This window comes from Colobus angolensis, unplaced genomic scaffold (assembly GCF_000951035.1).
Source record: "Colobus angolensis palliatus isolate OR3802 unplaced genomic scaffold, Cang.pa_1.0 Scaffold490, whole genome shotgun sequence".
Classification (NCBI taxonomy): Eukaryota; Metazoa; Chordata; class Mammalia; order Primates; family Cercopithecidae; genus Colobus; species Colobus angolensis.
Window position 1 is genome coordinate 400,374 of NW_012118377.1, and position 9,214 is coordinate 409,587.

Sequence of the window (9,214 nt, forward strand, 5' to 3'; positions counted from 1 at the left end):
TGATCTCAGCTCGCTGCAACCTCTGCCTCCTGGGTTCAAGTGATTCTCCTGCCTCAGTCTCCCGAGTAGCTGGAATTACAGATGGGCACCACCACGCCCAGCTAATTTTTGTATTTTTAGTAGAGAGAGCTTTTCACCATATTGGCCAGGCTGGTCTTGATCTTTTGACCTCATGATCCTCCCGCTTCAACCTCCCGAAGTGTTGGGATTATAGATGTGAGCCACTGTGCCCGGCCACATGTTAAATCTTTTTTTTTTTTTTTGAGACGGAGTCTCGCTCTGTCACCCTAACTGGAGTGCAATGAGGGATCTTGGCTCACTGCAAGCTCCGCCTCCCAGGTTCATGCCATTCTCCTGGCTCAGCCTCCTGAGTAGCTGGGACTACAGGCGCCCGCCACCACGCCTGGCTAATTTTTTGTATTTGTAGTAGAGACAGGGTTTCACCATGTTAGCCAGGATGGTCTCGATTCCCTGACCTCGTGATCCATCTGCCTCGGCCTCACAAAGTGCTGGGATGACAGGAATGAGCCACTGCACCCGGCCACATGTTAAATCTTAACATCCAATGTGATCGTAGAGGTTGGGCCTTTGTTGATGGCAGTAGCCACTCCAGATGGCTTGCCGCTGCCATGACGCCAACTGCCACAGGGAGGCCCGGCTGGGACTATACACTCAATGGAGCCCTTCCGAGTTGGGGCAGGAGCTCCCAGGGTGCTGCTTCAGCTGTGCAAACCCCAGCTGTGGATGCGAGACTCCCTGTGCTCTTGGGTCTCTGGAAGCAGGCAGAAGCCCTGCCCTCCTGGGTGCAGCTGCAGCCACCCAAACCGCGACTCATTCTCCATGGAGGCCCAGGCCTCCTGCTGCATGGAGCAGGCACAAGCTCCACCCCGTGGCAGCTGCAGCTGCTCAAACTACATCTTCAGACTCAGGCATCCCTGCACTCTTAGGGGCCTGGGAAGGCTCGTGAAGGCTGGGAAGTTCTTCCTCCTGCTGTCTGGCTTCTATCTGTGGTTTAGTGACTGCTCCTATCTCAAAGAAGTTAGGGCCTGAGCCTGGGCACCATTAATGGCAACAGGAGGCAGACAGGTTCCTGGGCAGAAGGGGGTGGGTTCCCAATAAGGCCCCACCTTCAGCCCAGGGAGGGCCTGAAGGCTGGGGGCCGGGCTGCCGGTTCCAGTTCCGCAGACCCGCCTTTTCTTGTGGTGCTTTTTCTGGGACCACCTATGGCTGCCCATAGCTACTTAGGAGGTGAAGCAGGAGAATCGCTTGAACCCGGGAGGTGGAGGTTGCGGTGAGCCAAGATCTTACCATCGCACTCCAGCCTGGGCAACAAGAGCGAAACTCCATCTCAAAAAAAAGAAAAAAATCCAAAACAGTGAAAAAAGAGTAAAGCAGCCCAAGGGACAAAGACAGGTAACATTCAAAGAAATAGCAGTTATATAGAGCAGGGTTACTCGTCCCTGGCCTGTTAGGAACCAGGCTGCACAGCAGGAGGTGAGTGGGGGGTGAGTGAGCGAAGCTTCATCTGTATTTACAGCCACTCCCCATTGCTCACATTACCACCTGAGCTCTGCCTCCTGTCAGATCAGTGGCGGCATTAGATTCTCATTGGAGCGTGAACCCTACTGTGAGCTGCACATGCAAGGGATCTAGTTTGTGTACTCCTTATGAGACTCTGATGCCTAATGTCCTGAGATGGAACAGTTTTATCCCTAAAACATCCACGCATCCCTCCATGTCTTCCACAAAATCAGCCCCTGGTGCCAAAAAGGTTGGAGACCGCAGATCTAGAGCATCAAAATAACAACCAGAAATAGTAAACAGTGTATTATGGCTTCAATATACTGAAAGGAAAGAACTTCCCAACCTAGGATGTTGTACTGTTGAAAATAACAAATATTATATGTGAAAGAACTAAAGGATCAGGTTAGAAGAAAACGTTTGGTTGAACTAAAAAAATTAATGTTTTGTTTCCAAGAGACACAAAGGCGTGGAAAGGCTGAAAGCAAATGAATAGACTGGGCGTGGTGGCTTATGCTTGTAATCCCAGCACTTTGGGAGGCGGAGGCAGGTAGATCACTTGAGGTCAGGAGTTTGAGACCAGCCTCGCCAACATGGTGAAACCCCATCTCTACTAAAAATACAAAAATTAGCTGGGCATGGTGGTGCATGCCTGTAATCCCAGCTACTCAGGAGACTGAGGCAGGAGAATTGCTTGAACCTGGAAGGCAGAGGTTGCAGTGAGCTGAGATCATGCCACTGTACTTCAGCCTGGGCAACAGAGTGAGCCTCTATCTCAAAAAAAAAAAAAAAAAGAAAAGAAAAGAAAGAAAGAAAATGAACACAGAAAAGATACATAATGCAAATACCAACCAAAAGAAAACAATCACATATCAAGACTTACTCTTGTCGACAAGAAGAATCAAACTCTATAAAATATTTGAAGAGATTTATTCTGAGTCAAATATGATAATGACTGTGGCCCGTGACACAGCCCTCAGGAGGTCCTGAGAACATGTACCCAAGGTGGTCGGGGGGCATCTTGGTTTTGTACATTTTAGGGAGACATGAGACATCAATCAAACACATTTGAGAAATACATTGGTTTGGTCCAGAAAGCCTGGACAATTTGAAGGAGGCAGGAGCTTCCAGGCTTTAGGTAAATTAAAACATTGTCTGGTTGACAATTGGTTGAGTTTATCTAAAGACCTGGGATTAATAGACAGGAAATAGTCAAGTTAAGATAAAAGACTGTGGAGACCAAGGTTCTGTTGAAGTCTTTTTTTTTTTTTTTTTTTGAGACGGAGTCTCACTCTGTCGCCCGGGCTGGAGTGCAGTGGCCAGATCTCAGCTCACTGCAAGCTCCGCCTCCCGGGTTCACGCCATTCTCCTGCCTCAGCCTCCCGAGTAGCTGGGACTACAGGCGCCCGCCACCTCGCCTGGCTAGTTTTTTGTATTTTTTAGTAGAGACGGGGTTTCACAGTGTTAGCCAGGATGGTCTCGATCTCCTGACCTCGTGATCCGCCCGTCTCGGCCTCCCAAAGTGCTGGGATTACAGGTTTGAGCCACCGCGCCCGACCCTGTTGAAGTCTTATAGCGGCTGCCCTTAGAGACGATAGATGACAAATGTTTCCCACTCAGACCTTCAAAAGGTGCTAGATTCTCAGTTGATCTCCTCAGGATTTGGAGGTCCTGGAGGAAAAAGATCTAGCTAGGTTAACAGAGATCCTTTACATATGCAAATGTTCCCCCCAACAAAGGACAGCTTTGTAGGGTCGTTTAAAAATATGGCAAAGAAACATGTTTTGGGGTAAAATATTTTTATTTTCTTCTTTGTTGGGTAATGTTATGCCAGAGTCAGATTGGAAAGTACGTCACGATATATAGGGCTAAATAAAACCCATCTGATGAGAATTTATGGTTTGTAGGGCATGAGTCCCCAGACCCCTTAGAGAAGAATCTGGGCAAGATTAAAAAATAATAATAATAATCAGAGCTGAGTCCTCACTGTGGTAATTCAATGAGTGTGACTACCAGCATAGATGTCCATAAAGGATATCCATTAGGGTCACCCATTTTAATAGTGTTTGCCAGGACTCTTCAATCAAAACAAAATCCATTCTCAGAAGAGCTTAGAATCAAAGGAGGACTTTTTGGGTTTGTTTTTTTTTTTTTTTTGGTTCAAGAATGATTGAGCAAGAACACTGCAGGGAGTGAAGGAATACTGAGCTTTGGAAGCAGTTAGAACCAAGAAAACAAAAGCTGAAAGCCCTGTTACTCACTCCCGCTTCCCGGATGCTCCCTGAATCATCTTTGTGTTTCTCCATAAAGACTGGCTTCCTCCACATGGCGAGACAGATGGTCACCAAGAACTCCCAAGCTTTAAAAAGAATGAGTCTCTGTGGCAAGAAAACAGAGACGCTCCTCCCCCACCTTGCTACTCCCCGTGTGGCTTCCACACCTGGGGCTGTGTAGTGAGGGGAGGGGAGCAAAGAGGTTTCCATTAGTCTGTTTTCACACCGCTGATAAAGACATCCCTGCGACTGGGTAATTTACTTACTTACTTGCTTATTTATTTATTTATTTATTTTTGAGACGGAGTCTTGCTCTGTGGCCCAGGCTGGAGTGCAGTGGCCGGATCTCGGCTCACTGCAAGCTCCACCTCCCAGGTTTACGCCATTCTCCTGCCTCAGCCTCCGGAGTAGCTGGGACTACAGGCGCTCGCCACCCCGCCCGGCTAATGTTTTGTATTTTTAGTAGAGACGGGGTTTCACCGTGTTAGCCAGGATGGTCTCGATCTCCTGACCTTGTGATCTGCCTGCCTCGGCCTCCCAAAGTGCTGGGATTACAGGCGTGAGCCACCACGCCTGGCCGATAATTTATTTTTTTAAAAAAAGAGGTATAATGGACTCACAGTTCCACATGGCTGGGAAGGCCTCACAATCACGGCGGAAGGTGAAAGGCATGTCTTACATGGTGGCAGACGAGAGAGAAATGAGAGCGCCAAGCGCAAGGGGAAACCCCTTAGAAACACAGCAGCTCTCGTGAGACTTGTTCACTACGGCGAGAATAGCAGGGGGGAATCTGTGGGCGGAGGATTGCCCAGGTGCGGAGGCACCAGACTGAAGGCACAAACTGTTTCAGTATGATAAAGAAAATAGTTAGAATAAGAGTAGTCATAATACAAATTAGATATAGAGGTGATCGTGGACATTATCAATCATTATTATAAACATTATTAATCATTAGCTTTTAATATTACTCTTTGTTGCATTACTAATATAACCTAGGAATAACCGGCGGGTATAGGGTCAGGTGCTGAAGGGACATTGTGAGAAGTGACCTTTTGAAGGGAAGAGGTGAGCCCTCTGTCACGCCCGCATAAGGGCCGCTTGAGGGCTGCTTGGTCAAGCGATACGCCAGTGTCTGGGAAGGCATCCGTTACTTAGCAGACGGTGAGAGGGAGTCTCCTTTCCTTGGAGGAGTCAGGGCACGCTCTGCTCCACCAGCTTCTTGTGGAAGGCTGGATATGATCCAGGCCTGCCCGCAGTCATCTGGAGGCCTAACCCCCTCCCTGTGGTGCTGTGCTTCAGTGGTCACGCTCCTTGTCCACTTTCATGTTCCTCCCGTACTCCTGGTTCCTCTTTGAAGTTCGTAGTAGATAGCAGTAGAAGAAATAGTGAGAGTCTTAAAGTCTTTGATCTTTCTTATAAGTGCATAGAAGAAAATATTGACTTTTGCTGCCTGCTATCTCTGCTTCGGCTACCTGTAAGGGAAGGGCCCCCTGTCCCATGATCACGTGATTTGCTTCACCTTATCAATCACCTGGACAACTCACCCTCCTTACCCTGTCCCCTTGTATGCAATAAATATCAGCATGTCCAGCCGTTCAGGGCCACTACCAGTCTCCGCATCTTGGTGGTAGTTGTCCCCATGGCCCAGCTGCTTTCTCTTTGTCTCTTTGTCTTGTGTCTTTATTTCTTTTCTCTTTTTTTTTTTTTTTTTTTTGAGACGGAGTCTCACTCTGTCGCCCAGGCTGGAGTGCAGTGGCCGGATCTCAGCTCACTGCAAGCTCCGCCTCCCGGGTTCACGCCATTCTCCTGCCTCAGTCTCCCGAGTAGCTGGGACTACAGGCGCCCGCCACCTTGCCCGGCTAGTTTTTTGTATTTTTTTAGTAGAGATGGAGTTTCACCGGGTTAGCCAGGATGGTCTGGATCTCCTGACCTCGTGATCCACCTGCCTCAGCCTCCCAAAGTGCTGGGATTACAGGCTTGAGCCACCGCGCCCGGCCTGTGTCTTTATTTCTTACAATCTCCTCTCCACACATGGGGAGAACACCTGCAAAGCCCCGCAGGGCTGGACCCTACAGGAATCCGCCCCCATGATTGAATTATCTCCCACTGGGTCCATCCCACAACACATGGGAATTATGGGAGCTACCATTGAAGATGAGATTTGCGTGGGGACGCAGACACAAGCCTTATCAAAGTTGTTCCTTCAGATGCAATATTCCTGGGAGCTTTTGGTTAGGACAAGATACAAGCAGAGACAGCTTCATGGGTATTGTAAATTCAATGTTTGTGTCCCGACAAAATTCAGCTGTTGGAACTTAACCCCAAGGTGATGGTATTTGTAATACAGGAGCTAAAAAGAAATGATTTAGGCAGACAGTGAGGGTAAGAGAGTCCTCAGTAAGGTTTCCTATGAATAAAGAGCAGTCCCCAAATCATTTCTTTTCTAACAGAAAGCAGCCCGAAACATCAAGGTGCAGGCCTAGACAAGCAAGCTAAAAGCTTGCATCGGTAAATGCTGGCAGCTGTGCCAGTAGAAAAGGGATGCCTGGAGGCCGGGTACATTCAACATGGAGGCTCCCTCTTCCCTTTTGTCTGTCCCGGGTACATTCAACATGGAGGCTCCCTCTTCCCTTTTGTCTGTCCCGGGTACATTCAACATGGAGGTTCCCTCTTCCCTTTTGTTTGTCCCCACATGCGCAGTAAAAAGCAGGTAACGTGGCTCCAGCCAGGCAGAGATCCCCACCTACGTAATAAAAGATTAGGGTGGGATAGCCAGCTTCTTCGTGGGCTATGCAAACGTCACACCTGGTCCGACTCATCTCTCAGGCCCTATGTAAATCAGACACCACCTGCTCAAGCTTGTCTATTAAACCCCATGCATTTCACCACGAAACCAGGCTTCCCACTCAGGAGCCCCTCTCTATCTGTACGAGAGAGAGAGCTATTCTCTTTTCTCTTTCTTTTGTTTATTAAGCCTTCACTTTTTTTAAATTTTATTTTTGAGCAGGAGTCTCACTCTGTCACTCAGGCTGGAACTCCTGACCTCAGTTGATCCTCCCCGCCTCGACCTCCCAAATTGCGGAGATTACAGGCGTGAGCCACAGCGCCCTGCCCAGTCTCTTTCACTACGTGAGGACACAGCAAGAAGGCGCCAGCTATGAACCAGGAAAAAAGCCCTCAGCAGACTGAATCTACCAGTGCTTTGGTCTTGGACTTCCAGCCTTCAGAACGGTGAGAAATAACTGTGTTGTCTGGAAGCTGCCTGGTCTTTGGTACGTTGATAGCAGCCTGGATGGACTAAGACACTCCCTCCTCCCTCTCATGCCCTGGACCCTCATCAGGGCCAGAAGTGGTTGGGGTGATGGCCCAAGCAGACTTGTAAAAGCACTGGCCTCGCACAAGGGTTGGAACACTACAGCCCATAGCTTGTTTTTGAAAACAAAATTTTTTGTTTTTAAAACAACTTTCTGGGCTGGGCGCGGTGGCTCACGCCTGTAATCCCAGCTCTTTGGGAGGCTGAGGTGGGTGGATCACTTGAGGTCAGGAGCTCGAGACCAGCCTGGCCAACATGGTGAAACCCCATCTCTACTAAAAATACAAAAAAAATAAGCTGGGCGTGGTGGCAGACGCCTGTAATCCCAGTTACTCGGAAGGCTGAGACAGGAGAATCATTTGAACCTGCCGGGGGAGGTTGCAGCGAGCTGAGATCACACCACTGCACTCTGGCGCCTGGGTGACAGAGCAAGACTCCATCTAAAAAAAAAAAAAACTTTCTATAGATACATAATATTTATGCATATTTATGACATACATGTGACAGTTTGATACATGCACAGAATGTATAATACTCAAATCAGGGTATTTAAGATATTCTGCTACCTCAAACACTTATCTTTTTTTTTTCCTTTTGAGACAGAGTCTCTGTCGCCCAGGTTGGAGTGCAGTGGTGTGATTTTGGCTCACTGCAACCTCCGCCTCCTAGGTTCAAGTGATTCTTCTGTCTCAGTCTCCCAAGTAGCTGGGATTACGGGCATGCACCACTACACCCAGCTAATTTTTGTATTTTTAGTAGAGACGGGGTTTCACCGTGTTGGCCAGGCTGGTCTTAAACTCCTGACCTTGTGATCTGCCCGCCTCGACCTCCCAAATTGCGGAGATTACAGGCGTGAGCCACAGCGCCCTGCCCAGTCTCTTTCACTACGTGAGGACACAGCAAGAAGGCGCCAGCTATGAACCAGGAAAAAAGCCCTCAGCAGACTGAATCTACCAGTGCTTTGGTCTTGGACTTCCAGCCTTCAGAACGGTGAGAAATAACTGTGTTGTCTGGAAGCTGCCTGGTCTTTGGTACGTTGATAGCAGCCTGGATGGACTAAGACACTCCCTCCTCCCTCTCATGCCCTGGACCCTCATCAGGGCCAGAAGTGGTTGGGGTGATGGCCCAAGCAGACTTGTAAAAGCACTGGCCTCGCACAAGGGTTGGAACACTACAGCCCATAGCTTGTTTTTGAAAACAAAATTTTTTGTTTTTAAAACAACTTTCTGGGCTGGGCGCGGTGGCTCACGCCTGTAATCCCAGCTCTTTGGGAGGCTGAGGTGGGTGGATCACTTGAGGTCAGGAGCTCGAGACCAGCCTGGCCAACATGGTGAAACCCCATCTCTACTAAAAATACAAAAAATTAGCTGGGCGTGGTGGCAGACGCCTGTAATCCCAGTTACTCGGAAGGCTGAGACAGGAGAATCATTTGAACCTGCCGGGGGAGGTTGCAGCGAGCTGAGATCACACCACTGCACTCTGGCGCCTGGGTGACAGAGCAAGACTCCATCTAAAAAAAAAAAAAACTTTCTATAGATACATAATATTTATGCATATTTATGACATACATGTGACAGTTTGATACATGCACAGAATGTATAATACTCAAATCAGGGTATTTAAGATATTCTGCTACCTCAAACACTTATCTTTTTTTTTTCCTTTTGAGACAGAGTCTCTGTCGCCCAGGTTGGAGTGCAGTGGTGTGATTTTGGCTCACTGCAACCTCCGCCTCCTAGGTTCAAGTGATTCTTCTGTCTCAGTCTCCCAAGTAGCTGGGATTACGGGCATGCACCACTACACCCAGCTAATTTTTGTATTTTTAGTAGAGACGGGGTTTCACCGTGTTGGCCAGGCTGGTCTTAAACTCCTGACCTCAGGTGATCCACCCGTCTTGGCCTCCCAAAGTGTTGGGATTACAGGAGTGAGCCACTGCACTCGGCTCATTTATCATTTGTGTTGGGAAAGTTTCAAATCTTCTCTTCTAGCTCTTTTGAAATATACAATGTACTGTTGTTAACTATAGTCACCCTTCTGTGCTGTTGAACACTTGAACTTGTTCCTTCTGTTTAACTGTGTTTGTGCCCGTTAACTAACCCACCCCTTA